The sequence below is a fragment of the Dendrobates tinctorius genome, unplaced genomic scaffold, assembly GCF_039654945.1.
Source record: "Dendrobates tinctorius isolate UK_male_01 unplaced genomic scaffold, ASM3965494v1 ptg000204l, whole genome shotgun sequence".
NCBI lineage: Eukaryota > Metazoa > Chordata > Amphibia > Anura > Dendrobatidae > Dendrobates > Dendrobates tinctorius.
In genome coordinates this window covers 1,269,877-1,293,302 of record NW_027361871.1, presented here as the reverse complement: position 1 = coordinate 1,293,302, position 23,426 = coordinate 1,269,877, and the positions used below count along the sequence as shown (strand labels likewise).

Below are 23,426 nucleotides of genomic sequence, written 5' to 3'. Positions count from 1 at the left end.
AATTCAAAAATTTTGACCAATCCCCAAAAAACACATCAGGAGTAGGGATCTTTGGTTCAGCAGCATGTGAATGAGCAAGGTAGGCGGAAATTCCCCGCACTTCCGCACGATCAGACAATTGCTTTATCTCCATTGAGAGAAAAAAAAATTCCCCCTACGGCCTCAGAGATATAGAGGAAAAAATATACACACTTTTTTTTTTTTACAATTCTTTCCTGATATTGAGTACCCTAGAATCTGCGGTATGGCGGGTGATTCTGTTATGAATGAGTCACCGTTGGAAGCAAAAACAGAAATACTAGCTAAGTCCAGAAAACCAGAGAAGTTTGCAGCTATCGGATTGCAGACCCCTGAACCTATCAACAACAACTAGCAGTAGCCGTGGTGGGTTCCTACGGTGCCCTAGACCCCTCGATCACAGCCGGAGAACTAAATAGCCTAAAGACAGAAAGGGACATCTAAACTGCCCCAGAGCACACCCCAAAGCAATAGGCAGCCCCCAACATATAATGACGGTGAAGAAAGATGAAAAAACACTCACACAGATAGAAAGATAGGCTGAGCAAATGATGGGGCCCAAGCTAACTAAATAGGACAGGATAGAAAAGCTGCTGTCTGCAATCCGCCAAAACCCTATCAAAACAAGAACCACCAGTCTGATAGGGGAAAAAAGCCCTGAAGACGCTAGGCTTCAAAAAGACTATATCAGTACTCAGGTATTTTCTGAAGACAGAGCAAAAAGGAATTCAGCTCACCCCAGCAGGGATTGGCAGAAATCCAGAAAAACAAGGCAAAACAAAACCAAAACACAAATGCAAAAGCAGAGCAGAAAACTTAGCTTTTGAGGAGCAGGAATCAGACTGGTCTCCTAGAATCCCTCAGAGAAATCATCCACAAGGCAGAAGGGCGTCGGCTGCCTTATATCCAGTCAGCAATTCCAGTCACCCAGTCATCATCATTCTGCTCAGGTGCTTGGTAATCAGCCTCACTACCTTCCTTCACCAGAAGAGGGAGTTCATCAGACCTCAATGGTGAAGGGTAAAATGAACTCACAACACGTTGCCTCCTGATGACTGGAGCCGTCTGTGATGGTGTAGACATTTGTGGCGGGCACACAAAACTTTGCCACATTTGGGCCATACTGGTCTTGCCTTGTGCTGAGGCGTTGCCTCTGCTCCCTTTTTGTGCAGAGCTTCCTCCACTGCCTCGATGCACAGAGCTGCTTTGTAAAGCACTAGCAGCACTGCTCTCGGGTGGAATGGAGAACATGAAGGAATGCACCAGTGTGTCTTGGTACTCCTGCATTTTACGCTCCCAGTTCAACGGTGTTATGAGGCTTTGTAAGTTGTCCTGGTAGCGAGTATCTAGGAGTGTGTACACCCAATAATCAGCCATGTTAAGAATGGGCAATGCGGCGGTCGTTTCTCAGGCACTGCAGCATGAAATCAACCTTGTGCTGCAGACCCCCAACTGGTCAAGAAACGCTGTCCCCCTGCTTGAGGCGTCATCTCTGCCTGCTCTGCATCACCCCATCCTCGCTCTTCATACTGACTACTACAGCATTGTGTACCTCCCTCCTCTGGAGAGATGTCTTCCTCCTCCATTGACTCCTCCTCATCCTCCTCACAAAGTGTCCCCTGCCTAGGCCTTTGTGAGGAACCACGTTGCGCAGACATTCCAGAAGCATATGGCATTTGTGACTCCTCATCCTTCACCTCTGCCAAAACCTCCTCCCTTAGTGCTTGCAGTGTTTTTTGAAGCAGGCAGATAAGGGGTCAGTCATGCTGACTAGAGCTTCATCTGCACTCGCCATCCGCGTGGATTCATCAAAGGCACGCAAAACGTGGCAGATGTCCTTCATAGAGGCGACTCATTGGTGGTGAATTGTGACCGGTGCGCAGTGCGACTTGTTTGCGCCTGATGCAGCTGGTACTCCATTACTACTGCCTGCTGCTCACACAACCGCTCCAACATATGTAATGTTGAATTCCACCTGGTGGGTAGGTCACATACGATGCGATGTTCCGGAAGGCGGAATCGGCGCTGAAGAGCTGTAATGCGCGATCTTGCCATGCTGGAACGCCACAAGTGAGCGCACTCTATGCAGACCTTGTGCAGCAGTGCATCAAGATCTAGATAGTCCCTCAGAAAGCTCTGTACGACCAAGTTGAGCACATGTGCCAGACATGGGATGTGAGTGAGGTTGCCTAGGCCCAGAGCTGCCACCAGATTTCGGCCATTGTCACACACTACCAAGCCTGGCTGGAGATTCGCTGGCACAAACCACACGTCGCTCTCCTGATTGATGACATTCCAGAGCTCCTGCGCTGTGTGGCTTCGATTCCCCAAAGAAATTAATTTCAGTACGGCCTGTTGACGTTTGGCCACGGCTGTGCTCATATCGGTCGTAACAGGTAAGCGTTCATGGGTCCATGTAGAGGTAGACCGTGACAGCTCCTGCAGCGCTGATTCTGAGGAACTGGAGTATGAGGAGGAGTCAATGTGTACAGACTGAATTCCTGCAATCCTTGGAGTTGGCAGAACACGTACAGCGCCACTCTCAAGATCTGTCCCCGACTCCACAACATTGACCCAATGGGCAGTGAGGGAAAGGTATCATCCCTGTCCATGGTTACTGGTCCACGCATCGGTGGTCAGGTGGACCTTGCTACTGATAGCGTTTAGTAGCGCATATTTAATCTTTCCCTCCACATGCTTTTGCAGGGCAGGGACAGCTTGCCTGCTGAAATAAAAGCGGCTGGGCACGGTGTATTGTGGGACTGCCAATGCCATGAAGTTACGGAAGGTGTCAGTCTCCACCAGCCTGAATGAAAGCATTTCGAGGGCCAGTAGTTTTGCAATACCAGCATTCAGAGCCTGTGCTCGGGGATGGTTTGCCGAGTATGGCCGCCTTTTCTCCCATGCCTTTGCTACCGATGGCTGTAGAGTGGCCTGGGAGTGTGCGGATGACAGGGAACGTGGTGCTGTGGGTGGAATGTCACTGGGTCTCTGGACAACAGTGCCAGAGGTTCTTCTATGGCGATCCTGTGAGGAAGCCGAACCAGCTGTGTGTGAGCTGGAGGAAGAAGCTACAACACGAGCTGAAGAGGTTGTCCTGTAGGTTGGCTTACGTCTTCAGTGTGTCTTTGTAACTCCACCACGTGCTTGGTCCGCACATGTTTCCACATATTTGTGGTATTGAGGTTGCTGACACTTTTCCCTCTTTTGACTTTTTGATTACACAGCTTGCATTTGACAAAGCAAATGTCATCTGCAACTGTGTAAAAAAAAAAAAAGGACCACGCACTGCAAGTCCTGGGAGCGCCCGTTTTGGAAGAGGAATGCTCCTAACGGGTGCCGAAGTGGAGGCTACAGGCAACCAAATCTGCCCCCTCCCTCTCCCTCCTGTTTTGGCAGTTCGGGGAATCTCTTCCTCACAGCTGCTCCCACCACCTTACTGTTCCTCATGCCATGATGAGTCAAGGACCTCATCATCTACACTCCCCTCTTCAAACACCTGCTTCTCCTGGGTAGTCTCGCCAGCACAGTACGCACCAGAAAGTGGCACCTGAGTCTCATCATCTGATGCGTACTGAGGTGTGCTGACCATAGGCACTGGCCCACCCGTTTATTCAGATTCAGAGGGACAAAGCAGTTGTGCATCACTGCATACTCCCTCTTCTTCACATTCTAGAATGCTGCTTGGCTGGCCCCCTGTTTCCAAGCCAAGAGATTCTGAGAACAGAAGTAGAGATGGCTCCTGTCCAGGGCTCTCTGACTGCTTGGGCAATTTGGCAGGTGGTGAAGAAACAGATGGTTTCTCTTCAGTGCTCTGGCCCTGAGAGGATGTGGAAGTAATTGAAGTCGATGCATTAGCTGCCATCCATCCGACAACGGCTTCAATTTGTACGGCGAAGTCCTACAAAGCTGCGCATAAAGGACTGTTCTCTGGTAAAACTGGGGGATGCTGAGTCACTGGTGCCCGCGCAGGCACAGAAACCCCATGTCCTCTCCCTGCTGAAACTCCACGCCCACGGCCACGTGCCTTACTCCCTGCCTTCTTCATCTTGGTAGACTGATAAAGATAGGCAGAAAAGTACAAAGGGGGGGCTTTGTGTGCTTATTCCTGAACAGCTGCTAACAGGTATAAGAAACACTAATTTTATAAAGTGTGTGGACTACACTTTAATATGAGCTAATGTGGCCTACACAACTGTCAAGTGGAGTGTTTGGTGAACTTTATTTACGTGTTTTTTTTTTCAAAAAAACAAAAAGGATGTGACCAAAGATGTTAAAGCGATAGTATCACAAACTTTTTGGAGCTATTACAATGCAGGAAGGTAACCTACAATGCAATAGATGAGGCTCCAAAAAATAGGCTAATACTAATCTGGCTGGGGCTGCAGGGCACAAGACAGAAAAAAGGCTCCTCTATCTACTCCTATCTACTCCTATTTTTTATTTTTTTTTTTTCGTATATGTACCTACCGTCAATGTAATGCCTTTATGCATCTGTATCTGTACTTGTTCCTGCCTTGCTGCTGTAATGCTCTGAATTTCCCCATGGTGGGACGATTAAAGGATTATCTTATATAGTGTTTGCAACCAATCTAGCTGGATACAGATGGAAGCACACTAGTAGGAGAAATTCTGGAAAAATAAGCAGCACTACAGCAAAAAAGAACAATGTATTAGGCAGTGACACACACTGAGCGGACTACAACCAGAGGTGGCTGCAGAATACACTACAGCGTGAGCTGCACTCACACACAGAGACCTCACAGACAGCCGTGAACAGTGCAGAGAGCTGTGCACTAGCACTGAAAGGCTGCAGAAAGGCTCCGCTATCTACTTCTATATAGTGTTTGCAACCAATGTAGATGGATACGGATGGATGCACACTAATAGGAGAATTAATGAAAAATGAGCAGCAATAAAACAAAAATAAATATGTATGAGGCAGTGACGCACGCTGAGCGGCCTACAACCAGAGGTGGCTGCAGGACACACTACACAGTGTGAGCTGCACTCACACAGACCTTGCAGACAGCTGTGAACAGCACTGCAAGACAAAAGAAAGCTACAGTGGTTGATAATGTAGCCTGGGTAAAGCACAATATTATATAGCAAATCACTATCTCTAACTGTCCCTCCGAGTCTTGAACAGCAGCCTGTCCCTAACTGAATTCACAGCAGAGTGAACCCAAAATGGCGGCGGCGGCTTTTATAGTGCATCATGACTTCATTTCAGCAGCCAATCACAGCCATGCCATTAGTTAACATGCCTACATGCCTAATAGGATGTGCCCGCACTTCTGAGGATTCCTCATTAGCTGAATCAAATCAAACTGGCTCATAGCATTATGGGAACTTCCGATTCCGGTATTCGATATGCAAAAAGTATCGGAACTCAGTATCGGAATTCCGATACCGCGAATATCGGCCGATACCCGATATTTGCAGTATCAGAATGCTCAACACTAATAACACCCTATGTTTAGTTTAACTTCCTATTTTCACTAGAACAGCTACTGGGAAAATAAGTATTTGATACACTGCCGATTTTGAAAGTTTTCTCATCTACAAACAATGGAGAGGACTGTAATTTTTTATCATAGGTACAGTTCAACTGTAAGAGACAATCTAAAAAAAATACAGAAATCACATTGTATAATTTTTAAATAATTAATTAGCATTTATTGCATGAAATATGCATTTGAAACAATAGAAAAACAGAACTTAATATTTGGTACAGAAACCTTTGTTTTCAATTAGAGAGGTCAGACGTATGCTGTAGTTCTTGACCAAGTTTGCACACATTTCAATAGGGATTTTGGCCCACTCGTTCACACACAAAAATCTTATGCAGATCTTTTAGGTTTCGGGGCTGTTGATGTGCAACATTGAGTTTCAGTTCCCTCCAAAGATGTTCTATTGAGTTCAGGTCTGGAGACTGGCTAGGCCACTCCAGCATCTTTAAATGCTTCTTTCGGAGCCACTCCTTAGTTGTCCTGGCTGTGTGTTTCAGGTCATTGTCATACTGGAAGACCCAGACTTGACTCATTTGCAATGCTCTTACTGAGGGAAGGAGGATGTTGGCCAAAATGTTCTAATTCATGACCCCATTCATCTTCCTTTCAATACAGTGAAGTCATCCTGTTGCCTTTGCATTAAAGCACACAAAAGTATGATGTTTCCCCACCATGCTTCAGGTTGAGATAGGGTCCTTGGAGTTGTACTCATCCTACTTCTTCCTCCAAACATGGCGAGTGGAGTTGATACCAAAGAGTTCTATTTTGGTCTCATCTCACCACATGGCCTTCTCACATGCCTCCTCTGGATCATCCAGATGCTCATTGGCAAATTTAAAACGTGTCTGGACGTGTGCTGGTGTGAGCAGGGGGACCTTGCCTGCCCTGTAGGATTTTAATCCATATTGGTGTAGTGTGTTACTAATGATAATGATTGAGATGGTGCTTCCAGCTCACTTCAGGTCATTGACCAGGTCCTCCTATGTAGTTCTTTGATGATTCCTGACCTTTCTCGGAATCCTCATTACCCTACAAGGTAAGATCCTGCATGGAGCCCCCGACAGAGGAAGATTGACTGTCATCTTGTGTTTCTTCCATTTTCTAGAAATTGGGCCAACAATTCTTGCTCTCTCACCAAGCTGCCTACCTATTGTCGTGTAGCCCATCCCAGCCTTGTGCAGGTCTACAATGTTATCCCTGGTGTACTTAGACAGCTCTTTGGTCTTGGCCATAGTGAAGAAGTTGGAGTTCATTTGATTGAGTGTGTGAACAGGTGTCTTTTATACAGGTAACAAGTTCAAACAGGTGCAATTAATACAGGTAATGAGTGCAGAGTTGGTGAGCTTCTTAAAAAAACTAACAGGTCTGTGAGAGCCATAATTTTTGCTGGTTGGTAGGTGATCAAATACTTATTTCATGCAATAAAATGCAATTTAATTATTAAAAAATCAAACAATGTGGTTTTCTGTTTTTTATTTTTAGATTCTGTCTCTCACAGTTGAAGCATACCTATGAAAAAATTACATAGTTAAATAGGTTGAAAAATGACCTATAGTAGGTCCATCAAGTTCAACTTTCCCCCACCAATTGCATATTTCGTCACTAATTTAACTATAACCAGAAATGTTATGTGTATCAAGGAAATCGTCCAGCCCTCTAGTAAAAGTTGTTATCGTGCCTGCCGTTGCTACCTCTTGGGGTGGGGCATTCCACAGTCTAACTGTAAAGAACCCTTTCCAGTCTAGCTGCCGGAATCTCCTTTCTTCCACCCATAATGAGTGCCTCCTAGTCCTCAGTATGGTCTTTGGAAGGAATAAGTCATGTGCCAGTGTTTTGTACTGGCCACACATATATGTATACATGAAAATGACATCTCCTCTGAGCTAAACAAGCCCAACTTTCCAACCTCACATCATATGAAAGGCCTTCCATCCCTTGTAATAATCTAGTTGCCCATCTTTGACCTGATTCTAACTTCTGAATATCCTTTTTAAAATATGGAGCCCAAAACTCAGACCCCTTCATTCTTTGTGGGTGGGAAAACCTACAAAATTGGCAGTGAATCAAATACTTATTTTCCTCACTGTATATTCACATCAGTTATGCAGTTATTGTCTGACACTGTCACGTCAGCGGCTGTGACTGCCGCCGTTCCAGCAGCGGCGGGGCCTGCCGCCGTCCATACTCACCGGCCCTCAGCTCGCCGTCCCGTGCTCGCCTCCTCTTCTTCCTCGACCTCCCGGCGCGTGGTGCTCACGTGCGCGCGCTCTAGGTCGCGGGCACGCGCTCTGCGGGTTCCTTAACCCTGCAGCGCCCGCCCAGAGGTCTGGCCAGCCAATCAGCCCGCAGTGCATGCTATATCAGGCGTCTCCAAGATGGCATAGACACCTGATTATCGTGTGTTGTACCTTGCGGTACTCTGGTCGAGTTGTAGGGGTTCTTCCCTGCAACTCCCTCAGTATTTCTGCCTTGCCTCAGTCCTGTACTCCTAGTTCAGTTCTGCACTTCATCCTGTACTCTTGTCCAGTTCTATACTCCATCTTGTACTCCTTGTTCAGTCTTGTATTTGGAAGTCATCTTCCCCCGCTGGAGCAGGGTTCTTTTTCGTCAGGAAGAAAGACGGATCCCTCCGGCCATGTATTGACTACCGAGGCTTGAACAGTATCACTGTCAAAAACAGATATCCTCTCCCGCTAATCCCAGAACTCTTTGACCGCTTGAGAGGGGCTCGGATCTTTACCAAATTGGATCTGTGGGGAGCCTACAACTTGATCCGGATCCGTGCCGGGGATGAGTGGAAGACAGCCTTCAATACTCGGGATGGCCATTACGAGTATTTGGTTATGCCATTTGGTCTCTGCAATGCCCCGGCGGTTTTCCGGGAGTTCGTTAATGAGATCTTTCGAGACCTGCTGTACTCATGTGTCGTCGTATTTATAGATGACATTCTCATCTTTTCACCTGACTTATTCACCCACAGGAGGAGTGTTCGGCTGGTTCTGCAACGCCTACGGGAAAACTGACTCTATGCAAAACTAGAGAAATGCCTGTTTGAGCAAACCTCATTGCCCTTCCTAGGGTATATTATCACGGACTCCGGGGTGAAGATGGACCCCGAAAAGTTGTCTGCTGTACTCAAATGGCCACGCCCGGTTGGAGTAAAAGCCATCCAACGGTTCCTAGGTCTCACAAACTATTACAGGCAGTTTGTTCCCCACTTCTCTTCTGTGAGTAAGCCCATCTCCGCTCTGACCCAAAAAGGGACCAGAGCAAATGTCTGGACTCCTGAGGCTGAAGAGGCCTTTCTTGCCTTGAAATGGTCCTTTGCTACTGCCCTGATTTTACACCGGCCGTTAGTCAATAGGCCCTTCATCCTAGAGGTGGATTCATCCTCCACTGGAGCGGGAGCGGTCCTTTCTCTGCGGTCATCTTTTGGCCATTTGGTGCCTTATGGGTTCTTCTCTAAATCATTCTCCCCTGCAGAATGCAACTATTCAATTGGAGATCTGGAATTACTGGCCATTAAGATGGCTCTGGAGGAGTGGCGGTACCTTCTGGAGGGGGCGGTCCATCCATTCATAATTTTCACGGATCACAAGAATTTGGCGTACCTTCAGTCTGCGCAGAGGCTCAACTCCAGGCAGGCCAGATGGTCGCTATATTTCTCCCGTTTCGACTTCAAACTCCATTTTCGACCTGGGGACAGAAACATCAAGGCGGATGCCCTATCCAGGTTTTTGCAGCCACCTGAGACTGAAGAGGTCTCTTCTTATATCATTGAGCCTGCCAAAGTTGTCACCGTGGCTCCCGTGACGCTCTTCCCCATTCCGCCGGGCAAGACCTTCATCCCACAGAATAAGAGGTCAGAAGTCCTAGACTGGGAGCATTCCTCCAAGATTGCGGGCCACGTCGGGGTCAAGAATACCCTCTGTCTCCTCTCGTGCTATTATTGGTGGCCTTCTCTTCGCCAAGATGTGACAGATTTCATAGCTTCTTGAGCAACATGTGCTCTGAACAAAGTACCAAGAAGTCTACCGTCTGGCTTGCTTCACCCTCTGCCTCCTCCTGAGGCCCCTTGGCGACAGATTGGTATGGACTTCATTACCAATCTACCTCGCTCTTCCGGGTGTACTACTATCCTAGTAGTGGTCGATCGCTTCTCCAAAATGGCCCATTTTATCCCTCTGCCCGGATTACCCACGGCACCTGAATTAGCCCAAGTCTTCATCCACCAAATCTTCAGGCTTCATGGGCTCCCTCAACGAATTGTCTCTGATCGAGGAGTTCAGCTCACCTCCCGATTCTGGAGGGCCCTTAGTAAACTCATGGGTATATCTCTGGACTACTCCTCTGCCTATCACCCTCAGTCCAATGGGCAAGTGGAACGGGTCAACCAGGTATTGGCAGCCTACCTGCGTCACTTTTCTAACGCCCACCAAGACAACTGGGTGTCTCTCCTGCCATGGGCGGAGTTCGCCCATAACAACCACCCTAATGAGTCCACCACTAAAGTGCTGTTCTTCGTGGTTTCTGGTCAGAATCCTGGTATTCCGCTGCCTCTCTCTACGCCTTCTGGTGTTCCCGCAGAGGATGCGCTTTCTTCCGAGTTTTCTGAAGTCTGGAGGGAGACCAGAGAGGCACTCTAAAAATCCAGTATCCGGATTAAGAGGCATGCTGACAAGAGATGCAAGGACCTTCCACCATACCAACCGGGCGACAAAGTTTGGCTGTCAACTAAGCATATTCACCTAAAGATACCCTCTTACAAACTGGGTCCACGGTACATCGGCCCATTTGAAGTTCTTGGACGCATTAACAACGTGGCTTATAAATTGAGGTTGCCGGCTTCACTCTGGGTCCCTAACGCCTTCCATGTCTCGCTCCTTAAACCTGTTGTTCTTAACCGCTATCGCCCGGTACCACCTCCTTCCCCTCAGCCAGTAGGGGCTGATAACATCTTTGAGGTAAGGGATATTTTAGCCATGAAAAGAGTTTGGCGGCGAACCTTCTTCCTTATTGATTGGAAGGGTTTTGGCCCTGAGGAGAGGTCTTGGGAACCTAGAGAAAATGTTAATGCTCCTCTTCTTTTAAGAAAGTTTTTGTCCAACCTCAGGAGAGGGAGACGTAAAGGGGGATACTGTCACGTCGGCGGCTGTGACCGCCGCCGTTCCAGCAGCGGCGGGGCCCGCCGCCGTCCATACTCACCGGCCCTCAGCTCGCCATCCTGTGCTCGCCTCTTCCTCTTCCCCATCCTCCCGGCGCGTGGTGCTCACGTGTGTGCGCTCTAGGTCACGGGCATACGCTCTGCAGGCTCCTTAACCCTGCAGCGCCCGCCCAGAGGTCTGGCCAGCCAATCAGCCCACAGCGCATGCTATATCAGGCGTCTCCAAGATGGCAGAGATGCCTGATTATCGTGTGTTGTACCTTGCGGTACTCTGGCCAAGTTGTAGGGGTTCTTCCTTGCAACTCCCTCAGTATTTCTGCCTTGCCTCAGTCCTGTACTCCAAGTTCAGTTCTGCACTTCATCCTGTACTCTTGTCTAGTTCTATACTCCGTCTTGTACTCCTTGTTCAGTCTTGTACCCCGTCCGTCCTCCGTCCCGCACTGCCTACTCTGTCCTGTACTTCACACTCAATCCTGTACTCCTGTACTCCGTTCTCGGTCCAGCACCCCATGCTCAGTTCGGTACTCCGTCCTGCACTACCTGCTCAGTCCTGCACTTCGCACTCAGTCCCGTATTCCGGTACTCCGTCCTGTACTCCGTTGTCGTGTGCCTGACCCATCCTATATCTCTGATTCGTCTTGCTCTGGTTCCGCCAGTTCCTCTCTGGTCCTTTGAGCCACCCCTCTTGGTTCTAGCTGTCGCGGTATCTGTCTTCCGAGGGTCTGCCCCTAACGGTCCCTGTATAGGGGTCGGCTCCACCTGGCGCGCTCGCCCCCGGGAGCTCCAGGTCCGCGACCCAGAGGGTCCACTCTTGGACTTTACCTGTCTGGTCATCACAGACACATATATCTCTCATGATATATATTAAAGAACAACATTGGCATTTAAAAAAGAGGCTACAATGTCAATTGTGCAGTGTCTACCAACATATATACTCCTTAAAAAAGGTTTTCCCAGGCGTAAGATGACAATAAAAAAGTATAGTAGTAGACATAACCATAGATGCTGGCATTCAATGAAATTTGAGGTACAAGCACATATCAGAGGTACTGTAGTGATGGGCGAACCCCTGGATGTTTGGGTCCGGCGGCTTTGGCTGAACAGTTAAAAAAAAAGTTTGGTTCAAGAACAGAACTCAAACCCAGACCCCATTCACATGAATGGGAGGCCAGAAAATCCAATGTTTGCCACGCTGTCATGCCACTGTCAGCCCACAGCTGTCAGTTTTGCCTGGCTGGTTATCAAAAATACAGAAGAACCCATGCTATATAGCATAAGTGCCAGCTGATGAATATTCCCATCAACCACCGCCTACTCTCGTTGTTATTAGCGGCACCAGGTGTAGAGTCCACACAACCTGAAGAGCATTTAGCCACTAGCTTCTTCCAATTGCTTAAGACTAGAGATGGGTGGACCCCTGGATGTTCAGGTCTGGCTGGTTCGGCCGAACAGTTAAAAAAAAGTTTGGGTTCGAGTACCTGAACAGTACCCGAACCTGAACCCAGACCCCATTCACTTGAATGGAAGGCCCGAACATACAGTGTTTGCCACACTGATGTGCATGACAGCGCGGCAATCACTACTTCTAATCAGTGGTAAAATAATTACTGCTGTTCAGACAGCCGCAGTTCCCACTCTGTCAATTGACAGTGTAAGCTCGCAGCTGTGATCGGAGTTAAAAGGTTTACTTCCGGTCACTGGTGTCAACTGATGGGACTACTGCTCTCATCAGCCAATGCCTGCTGCCACTAGTAACAGTGAGAGCAGGTGGTGCCTGTGCGCTAAATAAATAATTGAAAAAAATGGCATGGGTTCCCCTGTATTTTTGATAACCAGCAGGGCAAAACTGACAGATAGCGGCTGCAACCCTCATGCTATTTTTTAAATTATTCACATGAATAATTTAAAAAAATGACGTGGGGTCCCCCTATTTTTGACAACCAGCCTTGCTAAAGCACACAGCTGGGGATTGGTACAAACAATGGAAAGGAATTGGGGATTGGAATAGGAAAAAATGGGGACTGGTATTCTCAGGTTGGTAAGGGGCTATAAGACACCTCTCCATTACTAATCCTATAGTTATATTGTAAATAAACACACAGCCAGAGACAAAGTCTTTGATTTGAAATAAAAACAAATCACACTTTTCCTTTTTTATTTAAAAATAACAAACACAGTTATATTCACCTAACGTCAATTCCATTGAATTCCATGTCTCCTGTAATAAAGCAAAAATGAAAAACAACAATATCCCTCATCTGTCCTTCGTTCTGTCCCACACTGTAATCTATATCTGGGGATAAACAGTTTTCAACTTCCTGGTGAAGACAGTGTTCATTGTCCATGCCCGAACAGTAGGTGTTCGGTAATGACCCTGAACTTTACTGTTCGGGTTCGCCAATCTCTACTTAAGACCATAGAGAGATTTTTATACTTTGCAAATGAGATTCTCTTCACCCTCTTCAAAATAACCTTCAGATTGAGTCATGTATATGCCCTTTTCAATGTCACCATTTAAACAGTCAGTTTTGATGTTCAAATGTCTGACAAACATCTTTTGTACAATAGCTATAACCATTAGAGTCCTGAATGTGGTCTGCTTAACAGCTAGATAAAATATGGCATCATAATCTTCACCATATTTCTGAGAATATCTTTTTGTGACTAATCTTGCTTTAAATCCGAGAACCTTGTCTTCAGAGTCATACTTGGTCTTGTAAATGTTTTTTTATTTGACTGCTTTCTTGCATTGTGGTAGTATGTTAAGTTTCCAAATTTGTAGCTGGTGAAGGGACTTAATTTGCTCATTAGCAGCATTAATGCACTTCAGTTGTTCATGAACAGGTAGTTGTTGCATCTCATTCCATGACTGTGGTTCTGACTCAGTTAGTGTTTTGACAAAGTAGGATACAGGCTTAGCTGGTATACATATGCTTGATCTTACCAACACAGAAAAAAACAAGTTTAAAAATTGCCTGCACTGCGGCAAAGAAGTCTCTTGATGCAATATTCATTAGAAAGTTCTTTATTGTCCACTACGTGTTTCAATGCCATACTGGCATCTTTATCAAGTGTAAGGAAAAAACAACAGCAAAAAAAATCAGCTGTTTTTTTCTTTTTTCCTTACACTTGATAAAGATGCCAGTATGGCATTGAAACACGTAGTGGACAATAAAGAACTTTCTAATGAATATTGCATCAAGAGACTTCTTTACAGCAGCACAGCCAATTTTTAAACATTTTTTTTCTGTTTCGGTATTTTCTTTCTGGTGTATCCTTCCTCCTGCCATGGGGAAGTAGTTATCTAAACCTTTATAGTGGTTGTGTCTTCACACAAAATCACCCAAGGTGAGCAAGCCTATTATTTTTATTGTCTTCTATATTGGGGTTTACCCTATTGTGAGCTTCTTGCTTCACATTCACTGTTTATTCAACTTGTTTGATCTTGATGACGTCCACCTGATTTTTCTGTTGCATCTTCAGTGGTTGAAGAATCATAGAATCATAGAATCGCAGAGTTGGAAGGGACCTCCTGGGCCATCTGGTCCAACCCCCTGCTCAATCAGGATTCGGTAAATCATCCCAGACAGATATATGTCCAGCCTCTGTTTGAAGACTTCTATTGAAGGAGAACTCACCACCTCTCGTGGAAGCCTGTTCCACTCATTGATCACTCTAACTGTCAAAAAATTTTTTCTAATATCTAATCTGTGTCTCCTCCCATTCAGTTTCATCCCATTGCTTCTAGTCTTTCCTTGTGCAAATGAGAATAAAGATGATCCTTCTGCAATGTGACAGCCCTTGAGATATTTGTAGACAGTTATTAAGTCTCCTCTCAGTCTTCTATTTTGCAAGCTAAACATTCCCAAATCCTGCAACCTTTCCTCATAAGACAGGGTTTGCAGACCGTTCACTAATCTGGTCGCTCTTTTCTGAACTTGCTCCAGTTTGTTGATGCCTTTTTTTAAAATGTGGCGCCCAAAACTGGACACAGTATTCCAGATGAGGTCTGACCAAAGAGGAGTAGAGGGCAATAATGACTTCACATGATCTAGACTGTATGCTTCTGTTAATACATCCTAGAATTGCATTTGCCTTTTTTGCTGCTGCATCACACTGTTGACAGATATTCAGTCTGTGATCTATTCGTATACCCAAGTCTTTTTCACATGTGCTGTTGCTTAGCCCTATTCCTCCCTTTCTGTATATGGTTTTTCATTTTTATTGCCCAGATGTAGTACTTTGCATTTTTCCCTGTTAAAAACCATTCTGTTAGTTGCTGCCCACTGCTCCAGTTAATTTATATATTTTTGAATCTTCTCTCTCTCTTCTCTCATATTAGCTATCCCTCCTAGCTTTGTGTCATCAACAAATTTAATCAGTTTACCCTCAATTCCTTCATCTAAATCATTGATAAAGATGTTGAACAATACAGGGCCCAGGACAGAGCCCTGTGGTAACCAACTTGAGACATTTTTCCAACTGGATGTGCAGCCATTTATGACCACTCTTTGGGTCCAATCACTAAGCCAGTTATGAATCCACCTAACAGTTGCCCTGTCCATTCCATACTTAGTCATTTTTTCAATAAGGATTGTGTGAGATAATTTGTCAAATGCTTTGCTGAAGTCAAGATATACAATATCTACAGCATTTCCCTGATCCACCCAATCAGTGATTCTGTCATAGAAGGAAATTAAATTAGTCTGACATGACTTATTAGTTACAAACCCATGCTGACTCTGTTTAATCACTTCATTCTTATCCAGGTACTGACAAACATGTTGTTTAATAATTTGTTCAAAGATCTTTCCTGGTATACAAGTAACTGGCCTATAGTTGCCTGGGTCCACCTTCTTCCCCTTTTTGAAGATAGGAACAACATTTGCTCTTCTCCAGTCTTCTGGGACTTCACCTGTTCTCCACGAATTTTCAAAGATTATGGAGAGCGGTTCAAAAATTTCTTCTGCTATCTCCTTCAATGCTCTGGGGTGTAATTCATCTGGACCTGGAGACTTGAATTAATTTAGGTTAGCTAAGTGTTTCCTCACTATATTTCTGTTTATAGATATCCTGGGTTCTTATATTCCCTTAATAGGACAGTGAAGAATAGTTGCTGTTACATTTCCTTTCTGAGAGAAAACAGATGCAAAATAGGAATTTAAAAGTTTGGCCTTCTCAACATCCTGTCTTACCATTTCATCATTTTCATCCTGTAAAAATCCTATAGCATCTTTGACTTTTCTTTTACTTTTGACATATCCCCAAAATCCTTTATTATTGCTTTTGACGTCTCTTGCAAGCCTCAATTCATTGTCAGCTTTAGTAATCTGATTCGTGCCCTGCAGGTTCTGCAGACAGCATTATATTCTTCTTTAGATATGCCTCCCTCTTTCCATTTTATAAACATTTCCTTCTTCCTTTTTAGCATGTGCTTAAGTTCTGTGTTTATCCATCCTGGTTTCCTTAAAGTCTTCCTATTCTTCCCTCTTTTTGGAATTGTTAACGATTGTGCTTTGAGAATTTCATTTTTCAAGATTTCCCATCCTTCCTGGACATTTTTGTCCATAAGGATATCCAGCCATTGGATCCCTCCATTTCCCTTTCTGAATCCCTTAAAATCTGCCTTTCTGAAATCTAACCTTAACATCTGAGTCTTCACAGGTCTTCTTCCTCTAGTTATAAAAAATTCTAAAATAGCATGGTCACTACCTCCTAGGGTCCCAGCCACTTTTACCTCCTCAACCATTTCCTCCCTGTTTATAAGGATTAGATCCAAGGTAGCAGTTCCCCTTGTTTTCTCCCCTACCTTTTGGAAGATAAAGTTGTCAGCAAGAGAGGATAAGAATTTCCTTGACCTGTTAGTTTTGCCTGAGAGAGATTCCCAGCAAATGTCTGGATAGTTGAAATCTCCCTTGACAACTATGTCATATTTTTTTGGAGAACTCAGCCATTTGATGCATAAAGAGTTCATCCATATCTTCAGCTTGCACAGGCGGCCTGTAGTAAATGCCTACAATGGTGTCCTTTCCATTGTTCTGTCCTTGTATTCTTACCCAAACAGTTTCCACAGAACTCCCAGTCTTTGAAACTTCAATCTCTGTGCATATATACATGTTTCTAACATACAATGCAACACCTCCTCCTCATTTATCAAGTCTGTTTCTTGCAAATAAGTTGTATCCTTCTAGCCTTGTATTCCAATCATGTGCATTGTCCCTCCAAGTTTCTGTGATTCCAATTACATCATATTTCTTTTCCTGCGTTAGTAGTTCCAATTCTCCTTGTTTGTTGCCCATGCTTTGTGCATTAGTATAGAAACATTTGTGATTGGTTTCTCTTTCGCCAATATTTTTATTATTTAGATTCTTTTGTCTTTGTTCTTCCTTTCCACTTCTAATAGCAGAGTTCTCAATAGCATTTGTCAGGTGTATGGCTTTTTCTGGCCTTTTGCTTCCCTTCCTGCATTGTTCTAGTTTAAAGCTCTCCTTATAAGTGTAGCAAGGCGACTTCCAAATTCCTTTTTTTCCAGTCTTCATAAGGTGCACCCCATCTCTAGCAAATAGTCCATAGGTAATTCACTCCATGATCCAGAAATCCAAATCCTTGCTGACGGCACCATCGACGTAGCCAGTTGTTCACCTGCAGAATCTTATTCCACCTCCTTGTTCCATGGCCATCCACTGGGAGGATGGAAGAGAAGACCACCTACGCTCTCAGTTCTTTCACTTTCTTACCTAAGTTTTCAAAGTCACTGCAGATGGTTTCCAGGTCGTTTCTTGCTGTGTCATTTGTCCCCACATGTATTAGCAGGATTGGGTAGTCATCAGTAGGTCTGAAGAATCCTGATATCCTGTCGGACACATCTTTAATTTTTGCACCTGGAAGACAGCACATTTCTCTTGAGGTTATATCCGTTCTGAAGATAGCGGCCTCTGTTCCTCTCAACAGAGAATCCCCCATGACCACCACTCTCCGTTTCTTCTTCACCACATTTTTCTTTCTCCATCCAGGATGACTCTGAGGGCGTACAAGGTTGCTGTTTGTGGGAAAAGTCTTATCCTGATGTATTTCTTCATCGTTCTCCTGTGTAAGAGCCTGGTACTGGTTCCTGAGCAGTATGGGCGCTGACCGCCTCCCGATCCACCTGCTTCTCTGGGTCACATGTTTCCATTCCTCTGTTTCTTCAGGTGCACTTTGAATTTCTTCTCTTTCTGTAACATGAAGAGATAATTCTGCTCTGTCTAAGAACTCTTCACCTTCCTTAATGATTTTCAATGTAGCTAATCTCTCTTCGAGATTTTGCACCTTTTCCTCCAACAGGGACACAAGCTTGCATTTGTGGCATGTGAAGTTTGACTTTTCCACTGGTAAGTCTGTGAACATGTTGCAAGAAATGCAGCTCACCAAATGGCTCCTGGCCTCTTCCATATTGTTATTATTAAAGAGATTTCAAAGCAATGGAAACTGAGCCAAAATTCGGCGCACGGTTTAGCAATTTCTTCTTTTCAGCTGCAACGGCCAATATCCAGTGATCGTTGAGCTCGCAGAGACTCTTCACTTATCCCAGAAGGCACTGGGAATATGCAAATTATCTCCTCAGGACTCTTCCCCTGGTTTACCGATTTCCTCTTTTCAGCTGCAACAGCCAAAATAGAGTGATCGTTGAGCTCGCAGAGACTCTTCACTTATCCCAGAAGGCACTGGGAATATGCAAATTATCTCCTCAGGACTCTTCCCCTGGTTTTACAGATTTCCTCTTTTCAGCTAACCAAACTTCTACATCATTTTCCTTCTTAATTTGAAATTGTGACTGGGACTCTTGTTGCATCAGTAAGTGTAGGGTGCACTATCTATCAACATAAACCTTGAACAAAATGAGTATGAGGGTGCTACATCATGTATAGTAAGGCAATAGCAAAGAGATGGAAGAAAAGGCAGATACATATAACATGTGCACACCTGGATAATCAATGAAAGTATTCTTTATTGACACAAATGGACAGAACAAGGGACTAAAACTGGTTAAAACCACCCAGGCTCCATCCCAGCTCCGCCTTTCGAACCTACCACAGTCCCACTGCTCACTCTTGGTAAAACTCCAATTCTGCACCATGTCCTCAGCAATCACTCATTAACAGTTCCCATCGAGCACCAGATCACATACATATCCCGCAGCTTTTGTTTTGGCCAAAAGATTTTATAAGTCTACCACCATGAAAAGGTACTCTTTTGGCAGGGTCCTACTCCACTCTAACATTAAACATTTGTTAAAATATCCAATACTCTTTTTAGATATATTTTAATTTATGTTTCTTTTAAGGAATGTGTCACATACAGTATTTTTTTTTTTAAATGAATACTAATACCACATACAAGGGCCAAATACTGTCACATCATGTCTGGGCCACATATTACCATCACATAGTGACCGAATAATACCACATACAAGGGACAAATATGGGCACACCATGACCAGATCACATATTACCACGACATACAGTAGTGACCAAATAATACCACAAACAAGGAACAAATACCACCACACCATGACCAGACCACAAATCACCATCACATAGTGAATTAATTATCCCACAATGAAGGACAAATACCCCCACACCTTGACCAGACCACATCTTACCACCACATAGTGACTGAATAATGCCACAAACAAGGAACAAATACCACCACACCCTGACAAGACCACATATCATCTGTTAGAGTTGGTGGAACACACTAAATAAAATATTATAATTAAGTGCATTCGCAACCCGGGGTGTTATGAATTCCCTGGCTCAGACTTCTGAGCCGAAGCTCCCCCTGCTCCCTCCAGTGGTTACTGGAGGTAGTGTAGGTGGGAAGATTGACAGAGGTTTGCCACCTGATCATGATGATGAAGATTGGAGATCTGAGGTTACTGATTGGAGTATTTAAGTCTGCAGACTTCCTGCAATCCCTGCTGGTGATTGCTTTCCTGTGCATTCAGAGGCCTGATGTCTACTGCCCTGATCCTGCATTGTCAGCTAAGTGGTTCATTTGCTAATCCTTTGCATCTGATCTGGTTTTGTCTCTCTCTGCTTTGTGCGGGTTCAGCTTGCTCTGTTATGAATGAGTCACCGAAGGAGGAAAAAACAAAAATACAAGCTAAGTCCAGAAAACCGGAGAGGTTGGTAGCTATCGGATTGCAGACCCCTGATCCTATCCACAACAACTAACAGTAGCTGTGGGGGGTTCCTACGATGCCCTAGACCCCTCGATCACAGCCGGAGAACTAAATAGGCCTAAAGAAAGAAAGGGGAAATCTAAACTGCCCCAGAGCAGACCCCAAAGCAATAGGCAGCCTCCAACATATAATGACGGTGAAGCAAGATGAAAACACTAACACAGAAAGATAGGTTGAGCAAACGATGGGGCCCAACCTAACTAAAAAGGACAGGATAGAAAAGCTGCTGTCTGCAATCCGTAAAAAACCCTATCAAAAAATGTCCCAACCGTCTGATAGGAAAAACAGGCCCTGAAGTCGCTAGGACTTCAAAATGACTATATCAGCACTCAGGTAAATTCTGAAGACAGGGCAAAGAGACAAACTGATCAGAGACAAAATTGGAACTCAGCACACCCCCGACCGGGGATGGCAGAACTCCAAAAAACAAGGTAATCAAAACAAAACTAATAAGTTCAATAGCAGAGCAAAAACTTATCTTTGGGAAGCAGGAATCAGACTGGTCTCCAAGAATCCAGCAGGGAAATCACCATCGACTCAGAAGGGCGTTGACTGCCTTATATCCAGTCAGAAGTTCCTGTTACCCAGTCATCATCTACCAGATCAGGTGTTTGGTAATCAGCCTCACTACCTTCCTTCACCAGAAGAGGGAGTTCATCAGACATCGACGGTGAAGGGGAAAATGAACTCACAACAGTACCTCCCCCTTGAGGAGGGGTCACCGAACCCTCATCTACGCCACCAGGGCGATCAGGATGGGCCCGATGAAAGGCACGAACCAATCTTTCGGCATGAATATCGGATGCAGGGACCCAAGAATTATCCTCCTGGTCATAAGCCTTCCATTTAACCAAATACTGGAGTCTCCGTCTAGCCAGGCGAGAATCCAGTATCTTCTCAACCTCATATTCCACATTACCTTCAACCAATACCGGGTCAGGAGGTGCCACCACAGGAACTACTGGCTCAGCAAACCTCTTTAGCAGAGACTTATGAAACACGTTATGGATCTTAAATGTAACAGGAAGAGCCAATCGAAAAGAGACTGGATTAAGAATCTCCAAAATCTTGTAAGGTCCAATAAATCTAGGTTTAAACTTTGGAGAAGCCACCTTCATAGAGATATTCTTTGATGACAACCAAACTATATCACCCACCTTAAACTGGGGACCAATGGTCCTATGCCGGTTGGAAAACCGCTGGGCCTTTTCCTGGGAGAGAGACAACTTATCCACCACTTGGTCCCAGATCTGGTGCATTCTCTCCACCACAGTGTCAACACCTGGGCAGGCAGAAGGCTCCCCCTGCCCTGAAGAGAATCGAGGATGAAACCCAAAGTTACAAAAAAAAGGTGACATCAAAGTGGCAGAACTAGCTCTATTATTTAATGCAAATTCGGCCAAGGGCAAAAATGAAACCTAATCATCCTGATCAGCAGAAATAAAACATCTCAAATACGACTCCAAAGTCTAGATTGTTCTCTCCGTCTGCCCATTGGTCTGAGGAGAAGAACAACTGAATTCCCAGCTTGGAACAGAAAGTCCTCCAAAATCTAGACACAAACTGAACTCCTCTGTCAGATACAATGTTCTCAGGAATCCCGTGCAAGCGAACCACCTGTTGCAAAAGCAAGGGCACCAACTCTATTAGGAAGATGGCAACTTAGGGAGTGGTACAAGATGGACACTCTTAGAGAATCTATCACAAATCACCCAAATAACAGTCATTCTCTGAGAGACAGGCATATCAGAGATAAAATCCATTGAAATATGGGTCCATGGCCTCCTGGGCACCGGCAAAGGCATCAATAACCTACTAGAGCGAGAACAAGTCCCACAGGACTGCACAAAATTCCTGACATCACGAAACAAGGCGGGCCACCAAAAAGACCGACTCACCAAATCTCTAGTACCAAAAATACCTGGATGACCAGCCAATGCAGAGCAATGAACTTCAGACATCACTCTCTTCCTCCACTGGTCAGGAACATACAATTTTCCAATGGGACAACGCTCAGGTTTGTCCTCCTGAAACTCTTCCAGAGCACGTCTCAAATCGGGCGAGATGGCAGATAGAACCACCCCCTCACCTAAGATGGTAGCAGGCTTGGTCACAACAGGAGAATCAGCAAAGAAACTCCTAGAGAGGGCGTCTGCCTTGACATTCTTAGTGCCCGGAAGAAAAGAGACCACAAAATCAAAACGTGTGAAAAACAAGGCCCACCTAGCCTGTCTAGGATTCAAGTGTTTGGCCGACTCCAGGTAAATCAAATTCTTGTGGTCAGTAAGGACCACGACTTGATGTTTAGCTCCCTCCAACCAATATCTCCACTCCTAAAATGCCCATTTCATCGCTAACAGTTCCCGATTCCCCACATCATAGTTACGTTCGGATGGGGAGAACTTTCGGGAAAAGAAAGCACAGGGATTCATTTTAGATGTTACAGGATCTTTTTGGGACAAAACAGCACCTGCACTTATCTCAGAAGCGTCCACCTCTACCTGAAACGGGAGTGAGACATCGGGTTGCTGCAAAACCGGAGCAGAAGTGAACCTTCGCTTCAGCTCCTGAAAGGAAGAAACAGCCTCCGGAGACCAATTCAGCACATCAGCACCCTTCTTAGTCAAATCAGTCAATGGTTTGGCAATACCAGAAAAATTAGCTATAAATTTACGATAAAAATTAGCAAAACCCAAAAACTTCTGGAGGGCCTTCAAAGAAGTGGGCTGAACCCAATCATAAATGGCCTGTACCTTGGCCGGGTCCATTTCAATAGTTGACGGAGACAAAATAAATCCCAAAAATGAAATCCTCTGTACACCAAAAAGGCATTTCGATCCCTTGACATACAGGGAATTCTCCCTCAAAATCCAGAACACAGTCCGAACATGTTCCACATGAGAGTCCCAATCCTTGGAAAAGATCAAAATATCATCCAGATAGATGATCAAAAATTTATTCACAAAATCTCGGAAAATATCATTCATGAAGCACTGGAAGATAGAAGGGGCATTAGTGAGCCCAAAAGGCATCACCAGGTACTCAAAATGTCCCTCCGGAGTATTAAACGCCGTCTTCCATTGATCCCCATGCTTAATGCGAATAAGATTATACGCCCCCCTGAGGTCAAGCTTTGTAAACCAGCAAGCACCTTTAACTCTGGAGAATAGATCAGAAATCAGGGGTAACGGATACTGATATTTAACAGTAATTTTGTTGAGGGAACGATAGTCAATACAAGGCCTTAATGACCCATCTTCCTTAGCCACGAAAAAAAAACCAGCACCTAAGGGTGAAGAGGATGGTCTAATATGACCCTTCTCCAACGACTCCTTAATATAGGATCGCATAGCCTCGTGCTCGGGTACAGATAAATTGAAATGTCGACCCTTGGGAAATTTACACCCAGGGCTCAGCTCAATTGCACAGTCATAACTCCTATGAGGAGGCAAAGACGCAGACTCATTCTCACTAAATACATCATAAAAATCAGCCAAATAGTCAGGAA

The 23,426-nt window shown here is 45.0% G+C and overlaps 1 protein-coding gene across 1 annotated transcript in view; it reads left to right on the top strand.

Annotated features, from left to right (window-relative positions):
• LOC141057370 (growth/differentiation factor 8-like) overlaps positions 1-23,426 on the top strand; it is a 250,037-nt gene that overhangs the window by 195,880 nt on the left and 30,731 nt on the right. The window lies entirely within an intron of this gene.